The following is a 20,618-nucleotide window of genomic DNA, read 5'->3' as shown; positions in this document are numbered from 1 at the left end:
AGGAGAGTCCCCTCCAGACCTCCCCTGCCTTCCCAGGTGCCTGTACAGAACAGATACGGGTCTCTGCAGATAGATGATGAGGGAATTGAGGATACTGATAAAACCCCATCCAGGGAGTTGCTGAAGCAGCCAGCTCCATGTATTAAGACTGCTGTGAGGAGCAAGAGGAGGGCAATAGTTATGGGTGGTTCCATTCTGAGGGGAACTGAGGGTCCCATATGCCGGCTGGACCCTTCTCACAGGGAAGGTGGAGTCTGCTGCCTCCCTGGGGCCTGTGTTAGGGATAAAACCAGGAAGCTTCCTGGCCTGATACGGCCCTCAGATTATTACCCTCTTTTGATCTTACAGGTAGACAGTGATAAGCTAGAGAGAAGTCTGAGGGCAATGAAGAAAGATTTCAGGGCTTTGGGATGGCTTGCCAAGGGTTCGGGAGCACAAATCGTGTTCTCTGTGCCTCCAGTTTTGGGGACTGATGAATAGATAAACAAGAAGATCAGGCAGATCAATGCCTGGCTCCATAACTGGTGCTACCAGTAGGGCTTTGGGTTTTCTGATAATAGCTTGATTTACAGGACCCCAGGTCTGCTTGCGAATGATGGGAAAACCCTATCCCAAAAGGGGAAGAGGGTACTAGGCCAAGAGCTAGCAAGGCTCATGGACAGAGCTTTAAACTAGTGTGGCGGTGTGCTCCTCCTTTTTTTCCTCCTCTTCTTCCCCGCCCCCAGCTCCTGCTCAGGCCATCACAACATCAGTTGTGATAAGTTGTGATAAGTTGTGATAAGTTGCATCTGGACTTTGGGGGATGGCTGGCAACACAGCCAAAACACTGCCTGGAGTGGGGACCTATGTATTTTGTTCCTATAAGAATATGACTATAGGTCAATTATCATACTCTATAAATAGTGGACAGCCCAAGAGCCCCTTGAGCTCTCCTGTATGTCAGCGGGCTGCAAGCCAGAGGACACTCGCTTAAGGTTCTGCTCCTCGAGGTTGAGAGATTCCTTGCCGCAACAGATTCTTGGTAAGTGACTAATAGCATGCTAAACTTTGAAGTCTTAGCTAAGTAATATAGTGTTGATTGTGCATATATAATCCTTTAGACATAAACCGTTGACCAAGTCTGGGACTAGGATTGGATCCAGCCGCACCTAGACTCCTCTCTGAGAAGGAGTTTAGAAAGCAAGGGGGTCCTTTCTGAACCTCGTGACTCAACGGGAGGGTCTCCCTGACAGCTTGTCTGACCCTGTTCTCTATGCAGTAAATAATAGAGTGTGCCTTGATACCGAATCTCGTAAAACACTGTCACATCTACTACTGATTTTGTTAAATCACTGTTTCACCTTAATAAATATTTCACTACTTCTCTCTTACAAGTGAAGTTAATCACTCCGTCCGCGTCAACTAGAAGTGAAGGAGGAAGGGGATAAAACCAGGCCCACTGGTAATGAGCCTGGGTGTAAAGGGCCAAGGATGGGAGTGAAATCGGGAGCCCAGCTCAAGTGCATCTATGTTAATGCACGTAGTGTGGGCAACAAACAGGATAAGCTGGAAGCCATTGTGCAGCAGGACAGCTATGATGTAGTCACCATCACAGAAATGTGGTGGAATGATGGTCACGACTGGAATGCTGTGATGAATGGCTATAAGCTCTTCAGAAGGAATAGGCAAGGAAGGAGAGGCGGGGATGTGGCTCTGTACATTAGGGAGTATTTTGATTGTATAGAGCTAGATTCCAGTGATGATAAAGTTGAGTGTTTATGGGTAAGGATGAAGGGGAAGGGTAACAAGGGAGATTTTGTGCTGGGAGTCTGCTATAGGCCACACAACCAGGATGAGCAGGTTGACAAAGTATTCTTTAAGCGGCTGGCTGAAGTCTTGCAATCACAAGCACTTGTTCTGGTGGGGGACTTCAACCTTCCAGATATCTGCTGGAAATACAACACAGCAAAGAGCAGGCAGGCTAGGAGGTTCCTTGAGTGTATGGAAGATAACTTTCTGACACAACTGGTAGGAGAGCCTACCAGGGGAGGTGCCTTGCTAGACCTGCTTTTCACAAACAAAGAAGGACTAGTGAGAGATGTGGTGGCCGGAGGCTGTCTTGGGCTTAGTGATCATGAAATGGTCAAGTTTTCAATTCTTAGTGAGGTAAGGAAGGGGGTTAGCAAAACTTCCACCTTGGACTTCTGGAGGGCAGACTTTAGCTTGTTCAGAGCTCTGGTTGGAAGAGTCCCTTGGGAGATAATCCTGAGGGACAAGGGGGTCCAGGAAGGCTGGACACTCTTCAAGAAGGAAATATTAAAGGCCCAGGAGCAGGCTGTCCCCATGAGGTGCAAGATTAAAGGGTGGGGAAAATGGCTGGCTTGGTTGAAGAAAGAGCTTTTGATGGGACTTAGGGGGGAAAAAAGGAGGGTGTATGACCTTTGGAAGAAGGGACAGGCAATTCAGGAGGAGTATAGAGATCTTGTTAGGTTATACAGAGAAAAAATTAGGAAGGCAAAAGCCCAGCTGGAACTCAACCTGGCCATTAATATAAGGGACAACAATAAAGGTTTTTATAAATACATCAACAAAAAGAGAGCTAGGGAGAATCTCCATCCCTTACTGGATGCAGGGGAAAACACTGCAACCAAGGATGAAGAGAAGGCTGAGAAGGCTTAATGCTGCCTTTGCCTCCGTCTTCAGTAGTCAGCCCAGCTACCCCCAGAGTGTTCAGCCTCCTGAGCTGGAAGATAAGGATGGAGAGCAGAACAACCCCCCCATAGTCCAGGAGGAAGTAGTTCATGATCTGCTTATGTACCTGGACATGCATAAGTCTATGGGGCTGCATGGGATTCACCCAAGAGTACTCAGGGAGCTGGCGGGAGAGCTCACCAAGCCTCTCTCCATTATCTATCAACAATCCTGTTCAACAGGGGAGGTACCAGATGACTGGAGGGTGGCCAGTGTGATGCCCATCCACAAGAAGGGCGGGAAGGAGGATCCGGGAAACTATAGGCCTGTCAGCCTGATCTCGGTACCGGGAAAGATCATGGAGAGGATCATCTTGGGTGAGCTCTCACAGCAAGTGCAGGGCAGCCAAGGGATCAGGGCCAGCCAGCATGGGTTTATGAAAGGGAGGTCCTGCTTAACCACCTTGATCTCTTTCTATGACCGTGTGACCTGCCTTCTCAATGCAGGGAAGGCTGTGGACATTGTCTACCTGGACTTTGTTAAGGACTGACACTGTCCCCCATAGCGTTCTCCTGGAGAAGCTGGCAAATCATGGCATAGACAAGTGTACTCTTCACTGGGTAAAAAAACGGCCGAATGGCTGTTCCCAGAGAGCTGTGATTAATGGGGTGAAACCTTGTTGGCGGCCGGTCACCAGTGGTGTCCCTCAGGGCTCAGTTTTGGGGCCAGTCTTGTTTAATATCTTTATTGATGATCTAGATAAGGGGATTGAGTGCACCCTCAGTAAGTTTGCAGAGGACACCAAGCTAGGTGGGAGTGTTGATCTGCTTGAGGGTTGGCAGGCTCTACAGAGGGACCTGGAGAGGTTGGATCAATGGGCCAAGGCCAATGGGATGAGGTTTAATAGGGCCAAATGCCAGGTCCTGCATTTCGGTCACAACAACCCCAGGCAACGCTACAGGCTTGGGGAAGAGTGGCTGGAAAGCTGCCCAGCAGAAAAGGACGTGGGGGTGTTGGTGGACAGCCAGCTTAACATGAGCCAGCCGTGTGCCCAGGTGGCCAAGAAGGCCAACGGCATCCTGGCCTGTATCAGGAATAGCGTGGCCAGCAGGAGTAGGGAAGTGATGGTGCCTCTGTACTTGGCCCTGGTGAGGCCTCACCTTGAGTACTGTGTTCAGTTCTGGGCCCCTCACTACAGGAAGGACATTGAGCTGCTGGAGCGTGTCCAGAGGAGAGCCACCAAGCTGGTGAGGGGCCTAGAGAACAAGTCATATGAGGAGAGGCTGAGGGAACTGGACATCTTTAGTTTGGAGAAGGGGAGGCTGAGGGGAGACCTCATTGCCCTCTACAACTCCCTGAAACGAGGTTGTAGGGAGGTGGGTGTTGGCCTCTTCTCCCAAGGGAATAATGACAGGACCAGAGGAAATGGTGTAAAGTTGCAGCAGCGGAGGTTTAGATTAGATATTAGGAAGAATTACTTTACTGAGAGGGTGGTCAGGCACTGGAACAGCCTGCCCAGGGAGGTGGTGGAGTCACCATCCCTGGATGTATTTGAGAAACGTGTAGACATGGCACTTCAGGGCATGCTCTAGTGCCCGAGATTGTTGGGTTGGGGTTTTTTTCGTGTGTGTATGGTTGGACTTATCTCCAAGGTCCCTTCCAACCATGAAGATTCTGTGATTCTGTGAAAAACTACAGATAATAAAGTGCAGTCCCTACTCAATTGCTAATTAATCTAAGAACTTCGCTTTACATTTTTATTAATTTTAATGTAGCTGATTAGTGGCCAAAAGACATGATTTATATAAAGGCCACAGTTAGCTCATAGCAAGAGGCTTAAGCTATCTGCTGTAATGTTAAGGTCCTGCACACAACAGTGAAGGAGGTTTGGAAGCCTGGGTTTTTTCTCTCATCTGTATGCTTGCTCTCATTAATCCGGTCTTGACTGCACAGTCTCACCAGGAGGGGATAGAGCCATTCCCATTAGACCACAGCTAATATACTGGTCAGGTCATTAAGGCTCTGCTGGGAGATCCTGACCAGGACGTGTAAATATTTTCAGCCTGAAGTGGAGACTAAAATCATTTCTTCACATTTCCTTGGCAAACCTGGAGCTCTTTGGGCACTCTGTGCATGTTCTTACATTAATGTGGCTGATGGCCTCCAGTGACCAGCTCCCTGTAGCACCTCTGAGGAGGCTCAGGAGTCCTCTGAAATACGTTTCTGTCCACCCACATGGCCTGCCATCTCACTTGCCTCTGCAGCAGAAATGGACTATGAATCCTATTCCAAAGGTGCCTCATTTACCTATTTAAGAGGCTGTCTTGGGGACTTGGAAATCCTCAAAAGTTCACTTTGATTTGCATTCGCCCGTGAACTCTTCTGGGTGTGCCAGTCTGGATATGGGTCTTACTCATAGCTTCTCTCTAATTGCCTTTGATCCAAAATCTGCAACTGATGTAAATGGAAGGTGGTGGAACACGTCTATAAAAAGAATTGTTGATACTATAAAATATATTTTCAATCTAAGATGATAGTTGACTTTTAATAAACTTTTCTATCTCGGATAAGTGTTCCTGAGCTACTGCCAATGCAAGAGTGGCAGCTTGAGAGCAGTTTTATTCTTCCTTTTCGGTAAAACTCTTTCAGTTGTCACAAATACAGCAGTAGGATAATATTAGAGCTGAGATCTACCTTTATCATATCAGTATGATTTGATTTAATTTAAAGTCTATATGTAGTTACTCCATTCATAACTATATAAATATTTATTTTTGAAAATCAAGTACAGCAAAGAAATATGTCAGAGTGATGGGCAATAACTAAAATAATGTATGCAGATATCAATAATACCACATGTATGTGTGTGACACCAAAGAAAAAAGTAATTACAAGGTATGGCTTAAATACTGCTACTGTACTGGGAAATCAGTGCCCTTACATTATACTGCAATCTAAAGCAAAGATGAGTATCTTTATATCCTGATGACATTTTGAGAACCAGCCCCCATACAAGCTGGTGATCCTTAACTTAATGCTGTTAAGAAATGGCAAATGAAATTTATGCACGGGAAAGGGTAAGCAAATGCATGTGCTTGAATTCACACGTTTGTGTTCATGTAGTTCTAGTGTAACTGCTCCTTATGTCCATAAAGTTAAGCAAGATGATGACTTGACTGTTGCCCGTTTAAAATCTTCAGAAACTATTAGGTACCTTAGATAATGAGATGAGGAAGTGTCTTTTACATCTAGCTGGTCTTTGGACGAGCTTTATGCAATGTAGGAAAATGTATAATTAAAAATAATCTTATTAAAGCTTTAAAAATATTTCTTGAAAATGTTTTTACTCACACAATGGTACCTATTACTCTTCAGCTTGGATAGCTAGTGATAGCATGTTGAAATTCAATGATGACCAAGGGAAGCACCAGAAAGTAGTGTCCCAAGCTAAAGTAAATTTATAAAGAAGTTATATCTGTCCTGAATGCATTACCAGCCTTTGCCAGGCATTGCAACACACTGCTCTGGTTATGGACCATCTGCCATTTAGCACGTTCTACCCAACACCTCCCATATGATGGAAGCAAAAAAAATGTCATTCTTTGCTTAGACTCTACTGGAACACAGTCAGTGGCTCATAAAAGCTTACCACTCTGTATGGGGGAAGAATCTCAACTAACACTCGGAGTCAGCTGTGTTGGGAAACGCTTACATTTCGGAAGTCCTTCACAGCTGGAATTTCTATTTCGCCTGGTGGAACTGAATCAGTTCATTTCATCCAAGCAGTAATTCAAGCTCCCAGAAGAGCCAGGCAGGCAAATTCCACCAGAGAATCAAAATTTGGCTGTGGTTGGAGAGTTGACTCTGGGCTTGAGTTACCTTTATGAGTATAAGCGCATATTTCAAACTCTGCAAGCACATATGGTATTGGTTGGCAAATAGGCATCCCCTGACAAGGTTATTTGTCTTCAGAGTCAACAAATACAGTAGGATTAGCCTTTGTCTAGGTAAAGAACAAATATATTAAAGTTCCTTATTTTAAAATTATTTACTTCATTTCTCATTCATAAAAGTCTAATCATTCCATCATTTAATCTAATAAAATAATATTGAAAGACCCATGGCAGGTAAGCAAAATGTAACAGTAAAAGCTCAACAAGAGATTTTCTCTGTGCTTTGATTACAATAACTTACTGGCCTAGCATAAAAATAGTAAAGAGAATGGAAAAAACTCATTCTGTTCAGTTCTCTAATAGCACAAGACCAATTTGCGTTTTGTTTCCTCAATGTGTTGTCTACTCTAATCTGCAGTGCTCCTGACTATGAGACTTCTAAAATAATTTACCAACAAAATATGTTATTGTTAAAATTTCCTCTTTACTATGTATTGGTATTTTCCAGACATTTCACTCTTCTCTTGTTAACATGAAGTGAATAAATATAAAACTTAGCCAAGATATTCTTTGTGGGGCTCTTTTATTAAATAAAATGAAAACAAAGACTTTAAAAAAGTCATTAAAATGAGGCTTTGTTCATAGTCATGATTGATAAAATTTAACTAGTTGCATTTGCAACCTTTGAGCTAATGTCCCTTCCAATAAATCATATTTTTGTGTCCTTTATCTCATATTTCTGTCATTGATAAGAAGTAGCTACCACATAATACTAGCAATCACATCTGTTATTCATAGGCATGTTTTCAAATGAAGCTGTAATAAACAAATATTTTCAACGTAGCTTTCTTTAAGAAAATATAAAATACATTTTTTGCAAATTAAATCATGTATAAAGAAAATAATGATAAAGACAAATATGTCAACAGTCACAGGCTAGCCAGTCCTGCCCTTGACTGACTGAGGGAAAGCTTTTCTGCTTTGGTAAATATTAAGAGTAGAATTTGAAAAACACCAATTAATGTGCACAGCCCCTATTGACTCTCAGAAAGACATGACTTTCAAGGTCACTTAGCCATTTTTAATTATTTCATCCTGAATCTTTAACAGGAGACTCACATCACCATGGTATTCAAGAAAAAAAATGATGTGCCACATATTAGAAAATACTCTAATGACTGAAAATTCTAAATTCCTTTTATTTAACTATTTAAAACCTCTCATTAGAAGAAACTTGCCTGGCATTTGGAGAAGGGGATTCAAATATTCTTTGGATACTGTTCCCTGCATAGCTGAGGAGAAAAAAGTGTATAGTCTTTGAGAGTGAATGCAAAATAGCTAATCTTCCTCTGCCTCCAAAATACTTTTGCCTGGGCACAAAGTGATCTGTCACCAGGAAAATATCATAAATAAAATATGATTTAACTGTACACAGCAGATGACATATATAATGCTTTAGTAGCAACAGCAGACTGAATGACTGCTCGTAGAAGAGAAGTATTGTTGTTATGATCAGCATCAGAGTAGAAATGAGTGTCCCAGAATAGCTTCCTTTTTGGTTTGTTGTTGGATGTAAAAAACAATACCTGTCCTTCTCCAGGGAACAGTAGATTGTTTGTTTGTTTGTTTTTAAGGGGAAAAGCCAAAAGGCAATAAAGAGGAATCATACAATCTGCCAGCAGAACAAACAGTGAAAGTTGGACACGTACATCCCATAACGCTTCGTAAGCTGACAACTGATACTGACAAATACCATCAGACCATACCTCTGTCCTCCCACTGCTCATCTTAATCTTATCTTAAAAAATGATAGCCTAGTTATATGAGAACACAGACCTGACACAGTGGAGAGCCAGTGACGGGGGAAAACATGGAGCTAAAAATAGGACTTCATAGTGGAGAAATATTTATACTATAATTAGCATCAGAAGCAAAATAAGTTATGTGAGTAGCAGGAAGCTTTTTATAACTGGAGATATTGAAATTTCATTTCATCTGTATGATAGAGGCTTATAAAATTCTAATGTAGAAACATCTGTTGAAATGAACTGCCCTGTATCTCACCTTATAACCTAGACCAAATGTCTATTTCCAGCTCTGCCACTAGCACCACTGTGACCCAGGATGAACCACCCACCTCTCCTGTGTCCCTGTTTCCAGCTATGAAAAATGGGTTAATAACACCTGTCTTGCAGGGAAGTTGTGAGCTTGCATTTTTCTGCCAGATTGGGGATGGTAAGAAAGCATTTTGAGGTAATTGACTGGGGCTTGGAAAGTGCTTTGAATGCAAATATGAAGTAGTCTTACTTTATTCAGGCTTTCTTATCTTTAATTTTCCACTTACAAACCAGTGCACCTGTGGCAAGTTTCTTAGTTACAAAAGACATTTCTTAAGGAAGTTTATGAGCAGTAGCATGTCAGAAGGTCTGAACAGGGTGGATTTGTTTTGCTTCTTTCAGATTAACCATTTACAGCTTTTACCATTGAAGTTTCAAAAGTGCAAGAAAACAAATATAAATGCCTATTCAACTTTAAAAGCATTTGGAAGACGATAGCATGGTCATCTTCTCCCCACATTAAAGAGCCTGGTCATTTTTGGTGATTTTCCTTCTTTCTATTTCTGACTTACTCTTGCGCTTTTATCGGGTTTAGTTGTTCACCTTCTCTTCGATTTCTTCCCCTCTAAGTGCACACACCATCTCTCACTTCCCTGCTCCTTCTCGAGGTATGAAATGCACTGTGGCTGTCCAGTGCAAAGTCTTTTATACTGCTCAAGGTCAAAGTCTTGCAGTTCCTGTGACTTCCCATATGTTTTGTAATACCTCTTGTGTCCCTGAAAACGCTAATGCTGCTGCTGCATTGGGAAGCCGTGAGCCATGGGTGTGAAAGCTTCTGATGGCAGCAGAAGAGCCCCAGGCACCCCCAGAAAGAGGGTGAAAGGTGGGACCCAGCAAATTTGCTGGTGCTAATGGCAGCTCCTGCTCCACAGAAATGCTCCCAGGGAGCATCTGCTCTTCCTCGTGGCTTTGCAGAAGTGGTAGCCTTGTCTCCCTCATTCATTTCCCAACAGATTGAGGCATTAGCTCAATGTATGGATTTTGCAAAACCAAATGACCTGGCAGATTTGGCCTTTGGAGAGTTGGATTGACCATGTTTAAACGCGCCAAGGATGTGGTGTGAACCCCATTAGCAGCAGCGTGCAGCCAGCACTGGAGTGAGTGGCCCTGAAGTTCATGACAACTTTCATTTTAATTTGTTTTCTAATCTGCTGAACAATCTTCAACATGACCTGTCTGGTGCTTCTGAACGCTCACAGCCATGTTTGTTATTAAAATAAATACAGGAATTATTGTTCTCTTTAGTCAAATATTGATTCACATGCTGTTTCTCCTGGATAGTAGTCATACAGTCATGATTACATTTACACAACAGGATCAAGACGTATGGATCAAGTCTATTTCCATTCTACAGGCTGTTGTATTTTCTGAAGAATTTAATATTCCCTTTGGATGATCTAGGAGAAACTTTTAGGGGTTTATCCATGAGGCCTTTATAGCGCTGGTAGTATGAAAGAACATTTTAAATAACATACTCTTTTGTGACCCTGATTCAAACAGGTAAGTAAAAACCTGTCAGCTGTAATAATACGCTTTGCAACACTGAAGTACACCGAGTCTTCATCAAGTTCATGTGTTCCATTGTATTTTCAAGCTCCACAGATATAAAGTTCTATCAATAGGTGCACAAGTATTTAGCCTTTGATTTCAAATTGTGATGTTGCTTTTGCTAAATGGAAGTCCTTTTGAGACAATTGTGTTCCTGCTCTTATAATCTCTGCAGTAGCTTGTTTCCATCACACAACTTTCTCTGTGCTGGAGTGATTGAAGTTTCTTCCAGTTCAGGAGCATTGCTACAGGCAGAGACTGGTTAAAACTAGTTCTGACATGCATGAAATTCTGACTCTTTTTTTCTGCGTGTCACTAATCATCTTATTTGGTCTTTAAAATGAAGGGTCATTGTGCAATGTTGTTCCAGAAGGCTTCAAAGTCATTGATCAAGAAATATGAATCCATCACAGTGTGTAATTGGGTATGAACTGTCATCCTCCCACAACAGGCACTTTGGCAACATCAGAAAGGATGCACTTTTACTTAAATAGTCATCATAGCAGGATCTTGTCTTCTTGGTAATACAGCTTTTACTAACTGAGAATGTGAAAGATAATTTGACACAGCTGCTCAAAGAAGTTAGGAGTAACCTTTGAGCATATTGCACAGGCTCTCATGATACTGCAAGTCTTCTCTGTTATTAAAATAGATGAATTTATGGTCATACTGTTGAGTAGCCAAGTGCTCACCAAATCAAAATCGCTGTGTCCAGAGCTGCCAACTTGCCACTTTTCAGAAAGGTCTCAGTGAAAGCTTGACTGTTGTTTGTCCCATCCCAGTGGATTAACAAATATTTGAGCTGACGAGCTGACCACCTTCTGGGAGGAAGAGGGCTGCTACAGGCCAGATATTGGGAGGGAACCAGTCAGATGGGAATTTGAACGGGTTTCTTGAGAGGGAAGCCTTCCTGGTTTTCTAAGAAGTCCTGAAACACTGTCCTTTCTGCTATATAGAATTTAACTCATGGTTTGACCTTCCTAGGCACACACTTGAAGTTCAGATGCTTGTTTCACACTTAACTCCCTCTTATAGATTCTATTCTGCCGTCCTGTCTGTAGTGAATGAAGGCAACTGGTGTATAAACTCATATTATTCCTTTTCTATTCCCTCTCTTTATCCCTCTTTTCCTGTGAGATTTGCAGAGGAGGGATTGCATTTCTGAAGTGTTCAGAAAGCATCACACTTGTAGGTAGTGCTACCAAAAATTAAACAGAGTAAAAATGGAGCAGAGATTATTTTCAAAACCAGCTTGGTATACTTTATTGTTCCCATCAGTCAATAGGATGTGTATGAAGAAATCACGCATACAGATGACTTCAGAAATGGGAACATACATTTCCCTTCTAAACTAAGAGTGCTTATAAATCTTTGAAATTTCATTCAGCTGGCCTGTGTCTTTTGAAATGCACCTTGAATTCTTCTGTAATGTGAATCTGGTCAAATAAGGGTAGGGACCACTACCTTCCCTGGTTTTCACATTATATTTTGGAAAAAATGTTACCAAAAAAGCTACAGTAGTAGTGGCAGGCTTTATATAATAGAGCTTTACAATGGTTTTGCTGACAGGCTCTTAGTTACTGCAGCATTAGCCAACAGAGCTATAATAAAGAGCTTTATCTGGGATTAAAGCTTCTGGAATTACTCATTAATTGGATTAATGAACTGTAATTCATCATGTATGTCAATCCTGCTTTAGTCAAACTCTTTCTACCACCCTCTTTGTAACATTCACAGAATCACAGAATCACAGAATCACAGAGGTTGGAAGGGACCTTTTAAGATCATCTAGTCCAACCAATGAAAAAAAAAAAAAAAAAAAAAAAAAAAAACCACAAAAACCACCACACACGCAACCCACACACACACCACCACACCACCCAACACTAATCCATATTCCCAAGCACTATGTCAACTCCTCTCTTGAATACCTCCAGGGATGGTGCCTCAACCACCTCCCTGGGCAGCCCATTCCAATGCCTGACAACCCTTTCAGTAAAGAAATATTTCCTAATATCTAACCTGAACTTCCCCTGGCGCAACTTGAGGCCATTGCCTCTTGTCCTATCATCTGTAACTTGGGAGAAGAGACCGACCCCCGCCTCTCTACAGCCTCCTTTCAGGTACTTGTAGAGAGCAATAAGGTCTCCCCTCAGCCTCCTCTTCCCCAGACTGAACAACCCGAGCTCCCTCAGCCTCTCTTCGTAAGACTTGTGCTCCAGACCCCTCACCAGCTTCGTTGCCCTTCTCTGGACCTGCTCCAGCACCTCAATGTCTTTCCTGTGGTAGGGGGCCCAAAGCTGGACGCAGTACTCGAGGTGGGGTCTCACCAGTGCCGAGTACAGGGGGACGATCACCTCTCGGGTCCTACTCACTACACTGTTCTTGATACAGGCCAGGATGCTGTTGGCCTTTTTGGCCACCTGGGCACACTGCTGGCTCATGTTCAGCCTGCTGTCGACCAACACCCCCAGGTCCTTTTCTGCCAGGCAGCTCTCCAGCCATTCTTCCCCAAGCCTGTAGCGCTGCCTGGGGTTGCTGTGACCCAAGTGCAGGACCCGGCACTTGGCCTTATTGAACCTCATCCCGTTGGTCTCAGCCCATCGATCCAGCCTGTCTAGATCCCTCTGCAAAGCCTCTCTACCCTCCAGCAGATCAACACTGCCACCCAGCTTGGTGTCGTCTGCAAATTTGCTGAGGGTGCTTTCGATCCCCTCGTCCAGATCATTGATAAAGATGTTGAAGAGAACCGGCCCCAGTACCGAGCCCTGTGGGACACCACTCGTGACCGGTCGCCAACTGGACTTCATTCCATCCAAGGAAGACCTCTGTTCTGGGAAAGTTCAAGAACAATGTTAAGACTTCCATGATTTCACATTCATTTTAAATCCCTAATGTTGTCAAAATTCCTTCCCTGGACACCTCTGTAACTTTTCTTTATGTAATATTTAGAGTACTTAAGGTATTTTTTAAAACCCCTCATTTCAGAGCTCAGGTCTAGATGGGTTTTTTTTAGATTTCAGGGCTGCAAAAGTGTGTTCACTGGGCTTTTATATTTTTAAAAAAATAAAATACTCGAAGTGTTTAACTTAAATTTTGTTGTTGTTGTTGAAATACAGTACATTCTAATTAAAAATAATACATTAAAATATCTTTCTAACTAGAGTGAAAAAGAGATGCAGCTTAAAACTTCCAACAATTTGCAGTTAAAACTCTTCTTTGGAAAACATGGTTTATTTTTTATTTCCTCCCATTTTTTTTTTCCTGTGTGCTGGTAAATGATCTAAAATATTAAAATGGTGTTTTAGCTTTTTGCCTCAGATAAGCTCTTCCATTTGCACCTTCAAAGGACACTTCTTCATTGAATATACAGAATATACATTACTCGAGCGATGGCACTCTGAAACAGTAACATTAGCCTTGCTCAGCTGTCAAAAGCTGAAAAACAGATTCTGCAGATATCACTCCTCTGGAGTTGTTAATAAATTGCCTCGGAGTCTGGTTACAGAAGAATATGTGCATGGCAGGAAGTCAGAATTTGAAATGAAAATGTTTCTGAAGTTTGGAAGTTACCTAATCATACATCTTCCCATTTGCTCTGTCTGTGTCAAAGCCCCTTGGCCTGAAACTCAAAAGGGTAAGGAGCTCTCTGCTTTCATATATTGGTGGAGAGAAAGAGCTGTTTCATCTGCATATCCTAGTGATTCTCAATTTTCGACAGACAGAAGTTCCTGAGGGAAAAGGAGCTATCTACTCCCATTTATTTGTAGAGTGGAAGTCAAACATGGTCAGAGATGCCTTAATGTACATATACTTTCTATACAGAGCATTTTCAGTGGAACGGCAGGACTTGCCCTGCCTAAAAGAAGTGCAGAATAGACTGAGGAGTGGAGCAAAAAGAGCTTTTGCTATTTCATATCAAGGAGCTTTTCCTCTGCTCCTGGTCCCCCTGTGTTGGTGGGAGGATGCTTTGATGGAAAGCAGTGAAAGGCTGCATCTTGCTGAGATGCATTGTAAAGCCCTTCTGCAGGAGGGGAGAGCAGAGATGAACCAACGCTGGTGAGATCTCACAAGCTCAGCTGCTGAATGTGACTCATGTCATTAGAGCTGGATTAGAGCCCTCAAGAGAGGGCTAGGCTCAGCAAATGGACTGGAAGACAGGCCAAGCTGGTTGCACCCAAACTCTGATATTATAATATTCCCTGCCACCAAAACAAGGACATAGTCACTTGATATCCAAAGTGACATTTTTCCACATGCTCTTCACTTGGTCTGGGGGAATTGAGTTAATGAAATACTGATAATGTTTCTGTGAGTGAATGCATTACTTAATGTTAAGAGAAATAACTTTTATAAGGAAAGGTAATATCCCTCATTAGACCAACTAATATAATTAGAAAACAGATAGACTTTCAAGCCAGAGTTCCTTTGTCAGTCTGACAAGAAGAACAAAATTCAACCTAATGTAGGTCAGACCCAACAGCTCGTAATTCAATCTAATTGTGTTAATCACTTGGTGGCAGAGGAAGAAGCTGGCACCGTGGCTCAGTGAGCACTGTTAACAGGGGACAGGGACCATCACCCTGATTTTCCTGAAATATGGAGGTGCTCTGTATTGTAAAGTGGGTGAGAGGAAGATTGCAATGTACAGTAAAACCAGAGCTCTTACAGATTTGTATTAACCAGTTGACTTCTAAGCTTTTAGTTCCCAGCTTGTCTTTTGAAGGTATTTTCCTGGGTCTTCTGTGAGGACCAGCTCTGAGAGATTAAAGATGGAGCACTTGTTTTGAGTCTCTCTGCTGGAAAAATAGGAATTGTGATTCATATGACATTACTGTCTTCCTAATAGGCCTGTTCACTCTTTATTACCCCTAAAAAGTTTCCCTTGTTTTGTACACAGACTCAGGGTGGGCTTTATATCACTGAAATTTAGCTGCCTTCTATGAGATCACCCAAAGAGTTAAGCCAAAAACACTCCTCCAGAGAAAAATTCACGTCACTTACCTTCAGGGGAGGCTGATATTGGATTAACTTAATGCATCTGACAGAAAACATTGGTAATTCAATAGCTGTCACGTCGTCTACAGCATCCTACAAAGGGGCGATGACTCAGGGAAGACCCAGCTGGGGACGGAAACCACGGAGGTTATCCAGCCTAAACTATGCCTCACGTTTCAGATACATTTTAAGATGGCTTGTATCAGCCTTTACTGATGGTGAAATAGAGGGCACGAAGGTAAGAAGATTTAACCAGCTGCCTTACCTGTGCAACCGTCCCAAGTTTAGTGCAATTATTTCGCTGTTTGTAAGTAGGATTTAGCAAAATACTGTTAATCCCAGGAATTCACAGGGGCTGCTCAAATCAGAAGTAGTTTTCTTTTAAAGAAATCAGCTTGTTACTTGAATCTGACCCTTGCTGCTAACAGTAGGATTTGAAAGATTAAATCTAAAGGCAAGAAGTAGGCGTTGAAGATGCTTGCAATAAAAATTATGTAGTTTTTTTTAATTAGATGGATAAAAGCGAATTGGGCTGAGTGTCCAGTTGATCCTTCTGCTTTCAGGAAACATGGGAAATTTATCACGGCTCGGAGGTGTCTTGACGTGGGTAGAAAGCAGAAATGAGCACAGTGAACCAATAGGGTCTCTTAAATATAAGAGACTGCCCTTTTATTATCAGCTAGAGACATTTTGTCTTGTTTCCTTCATTGCAGATGTAAACTGGGATGGTGACAGATAGAGGTTCCCATGCCACGGCATTGAAGGCAAAGGAGAGAGCTCCTGGGAAATTCAGCCTTTTGCAATGCAGGTTACAAAGCCTCGGTCTTGTGGTGAAGCACAAGAATAACTGCACTAAGTCTAACCAGCTGCTGTCTGAGTTTGGGCTTGAAATAATCTCGGACTCACGGCCAGCCTCTGCAGTTCAGGTTGCACGGATTGCCTAAACCCGCAAATTCCAACCAGCGTGTTTTTATAGCTGTCACTGTAATCTTGATTTCCCTGTTTGCGAAGCAGAACGCAACACTGAATAGATGTGTGGTTTATTCTGATTTATCCCGTACGCAGGGTATTAGACATACAGATTTATGCCATCAGTTATGCCAACATCTTCATGTCAAGAGCCAACATTGTTTTCATGCTAAGGTGAAGCATTGTGTGGGCTGCAGTCAGGATGCACATGCCTGAGCGACTGGAGGCCCACAGCGATTAAAAGCTGTCTACAGTTACCGATAACAGTATCAGACATCCTCATTTACGAGCTGCCTTTTGGAGTCTGCAGAGTCTAGGGTCTGTCTGTGATACCATCCATGCCAGCAGCTGCTTGGTGTGTGTCCGTGAAGCAGCTGACTCAAAGCTTCGGTTACCCAAGGCAAAAATGTCTACCCTGACCTCAAAACCTGAGCAATTTGCATGAATTTTAACACACAGAGTTCAGGCCACCGAATACGTCAATGAGCAAGCACTGTGTAGAGACACCACTGCATATATTAATATGCCAGGAGAGCGTTACCCTGAACTGAAATTGTATTCCTGGCTGTAATATCCTTAGGTGAAAAACAGGGTTGCACAGCTCATGGTTTGACCCGCAGTGCTGGCACATCTCCATCCCGCTTGTAAGTATCCTCTCCTCTGAAACCTTCATACAGCCTAAATACAGCTCTTCTTATAATGAGATAAATCTCTACAGCTTGTCTCTCTCTTTATTCAAAGCATATTGAATTGAAATTGGGGCTTATTTTATATCACAATATACAAGCAATACTCTCTGCATCTATTGCAATTAATCTGAGTGGTTTTGCTCTCCAAACCAGGTAAGGATTGATCTCTTTCTGCTCCTGCATCACTTCTACTCTGAGTTTGTTCTGTGCTTTAGAGAGCCCTGATTCCCCATCTTAGGCATTACTCCAAGAAAATGATAACACTTTACCTGTATTTTAGGACGTAGACTGAGGGCTAAGATTGCTTTTCTGAAAAATCCCACATCTTCCACCATTGTGGAGCTTTCCCTCAACACAGCTGACACTATTTCAAATTGAACATTTTTAGATGTCTGCCACAAAAAACATCAAACTCTTCTGTTGAGTGTAAAAGTCAATGCCAAACCCCAGGAAACACTGCTCAAATTATAATTTAAAATGTCAGCACTGGCTCTAATGAAAACTGAATTTTCAACTATTCCGAGAAGCCCACTTACAACGGGATTTTTCTAGAGTTTTGAGACTTCTGTGGTGTATGAGGGAGATATATATAAAAATTAATTTGCAGAAATATAGATTATGTCGCATTATTATTTTATTAACACTTAATGACTGGATCACCCTACCAGGAAGATGACAGTTTCTGCACAACTGCAAAAAATATGTGAATCTAGCAAATAAAATCTGATTTTCTAATACAGCACAAGATAAGTTATGATATGTAGTTTTACAAAAGAGTGAATGCCACAATATTAAAGAAAAAGTTTATTACAGATAATTGCTTGCTCTGTTTATGCTGTTTCTGTAGAACTTGGATAAGCAATTTGTAACAGAGATTTATAACTGTTTTCATGAAGACGTATGAAACTAAAAAAATTGCAAGCTTTTTTAATCCATCTATAAATCACTTTATACATTTAATTTCTTCCATATAAATTTTATAGGTTCATATATAAAATGCAAGTTAAAATTGCTACATGCTTTCAGAGGAACCAGCTATTGCATTTCTTTTCACCTTCTTATTATTACCTTATGTATTCTCTCCAAGTATAATACATTAAAATTCCCACAGGTTACTTAATGTTAAATATTTAATGGCTCTTATAATTCTGCATTTAAAAATATTTTCGTAAGGATGTCAGCGGTGGGTACTGCATATGTTTCCTCTTGATGGGACTAGCAATGCGTTCATTAGTTTGGAAGCCAGGGTAACACTGAGTGAGCCCTGGAGGAAAACTAGCTGAGGCTGTCTGCGAGGGGAATTGCCAAAGCAAGGGGAAACCAGCTCAGGCACGAGCAAGACCCAGCAGTGCTGAGACCCTGGCACTCTTGGGTCAGACCAAAGTCTTCTACATCCTCCCGTGGCTGATCCCTGTCCTTGAGGCAAGCCCTAGGGAGCTGGGGATGTTGGAGTCGCTGCTCAAAGGCTCTCCTTTTCCAATCCGTTATCTCTTTTTGCAAGAGGTGGCAAAATCCCTCTTTTGCTAGCAAGGCTCTATGGATTTCATTGAACACAAGTGGCAGGCACCAAGGTTCTTTCTCCTCCCTGCCCTCCGTAGCTCACGCTGTCCTGGTTTCCTGCCTTCTCCTTGTCATACCCACTCTGAGGCTGGCATAGGGCCAGACCTGTTTCTGCGAAGTTAATGGAGGCTTTGCTGTAATTTTGGTGGAAACAGGACCTTAAATTGTGAAATCCCCTAAAGAGTTTTCTGAAACCTGTTAGTCTGCAGCGTGAGTATGTTACTTCTATGGCAACGACATGACATTGTTCACTCCGAATTGTTTTGACTGCTTATTCATCCGAGTGGATTATTATGCGCATTTGTGCTTTGCGAGAACTAAATTCTGAAAAAATACCAGTGAGAGAGAAAGATTTAAAATGTCCTTTTAGCATTACATTCTTCAGATAGGCCGAATATATATGGAAAAAAGTTAGACGATTTTTTTTGTTTGCATTTTATCTAATAATAGCAGAAGAATGATCATTAAGGTTCCTTTTAAAGCATAATTAAAATTTTTAAAAGAATTAGAGACACAGTGGAGATAAGGCATCCATTTTCCCAAAATATTCTGTAGAGGAAATTCAAAAAGAAAATTTTGGGTAGGGAAATTTAGCACAATTCCTAAGACTGAAAACAAGTAGGGATGTCCTTTTTATTATTTGTACAGAACTCTTGTTTTCACTCAGCAAGGGTACAACTTAAATCTTATTGTGAAAAACCCTGATACTGTGACTACAGGCATGGCACTGAGGAAAACAGCATGAGTTGGCCCTTGCCACTTGACTTCCAGTTGAAGTTCCATAAAGTACTTGAGCCCCTCCTTCACATTGTGTCTTCTCTTAAAATTGTCTACTGGTTATCTTACCTGGTCTTCCCCCTCACTCCTTTTGGAATTTGCCCTTGTTTTATATTGTGTTTATGCATGTGTTTGTGGTGGTGTTGGGGTGAGTGCAGTATACAAAACAGATAATGCAAGATATTCCTTATTTCCGTGAAGGAGCCCTCTAGTTCCCCCCTGTTTTCTCCAGGACATCATATTCCAACTGGTCCACTAGGATTTCCATTTCCTTCCACACTTCAGTGAACTCAAGAGTCCTTGTAGGTTATTTCATGATTTTTCAAAAGACTTAACAAGGTTATTGCTACTAAAGTGCTTATATCTCAGAGGACTGAGAAAAAGAAATATGCAGTTTAAGCCACAGAACTTTACAAAATCTTTTTGGAGAAGAATCCTCCAGACTTTGTATTTAGGCATCTGGGACGTATACCTTGATGATATGCAACTATTATCAATGTGCTGCTACATGTATTTTAAATACAACAGTGCTTCAATTATAAATTACTTACTTGTTTCTGTATTATTTTAAATGGTAGTTAAGAAGTTCAAAGCCATTTCATTACTACAGCAAAATTTATCTGTGGGGACATTAGAATAAAAAGTACTTTATTTGCTTTGTGACTTAAATTGCACCGTTGTGGGGTATCAGCTTGCATTTTAAAGCTGTAAATTCACAAAATTACATTATGTTTATAGTTGTCATCAAAATATAAAAAGGAACATTAATCTTCTTGAATTTAATTTTGCCTGGATTTTAATTCCATTGCTTATTACCAGAGGGATTTATAGAATTTTTTCTTAATATCTCTGACTTCACAAAGTTTATGTTTGAAAAAAATGATATGGTACAGTACTAAAGTAATTTTCTAGTTGATAGCTTTAGTATTGCCCTCTTATTCTCTAATAATTTAAACAGAAGTATTACAGTACTCCATTTTTGTCCCAGTTCAATAGAAATTTTATGCCTGCAATATTTCAGCCCTCAGCTGCAACGCAGTGCTGGGAATGAGGTCGGAGTTTCCCAGCTTCTGCACCACTTCTCCCAGCTTTGCTCAGATGAGAGGTGGAACCATACCCCTCACAAAGAGAAGATGCTCTGATACTTCTTTCAGCTGTCAAGTGTTTTTTATTATTAGATTCAGGTTCCTTTTCCAGCAATCTTTACCTTTCCACGTCTTTCTGGTATTAAATCTCCTAAAGCATGGGCTGGGTGTTGCTGAGGTTTCATGCATCCCTTCATGATCAACCCTCTCGGTTCCACGAATTGAGTGAAGGAAAAGAAAACATGTCCTCCTTTGGGCAAACAACATCATTCTATATTAGTGTAGTTCAGAATAAACATTAACTTGTTAATA

This window comes from Numenius arquata, chromosome 3, assembly GCF_964106895.1.
Source record: "Numenius arquata chromosome 3, bNumArq3.hap1.1, whole genome shotgun sequence".
In the NCBI taxonomy this organism is placed as follows: domain Eukaryota; kingdom Metazoa; phylum Chordata; class Aves; order Charadriiformes; family Scolopacidae; genus Numenius; species Numenius arquata.
The sequence above is the reverse complement of the archived record's forward strand: the minus strand, read 5'-3'. Positions refer to the sequence as shown.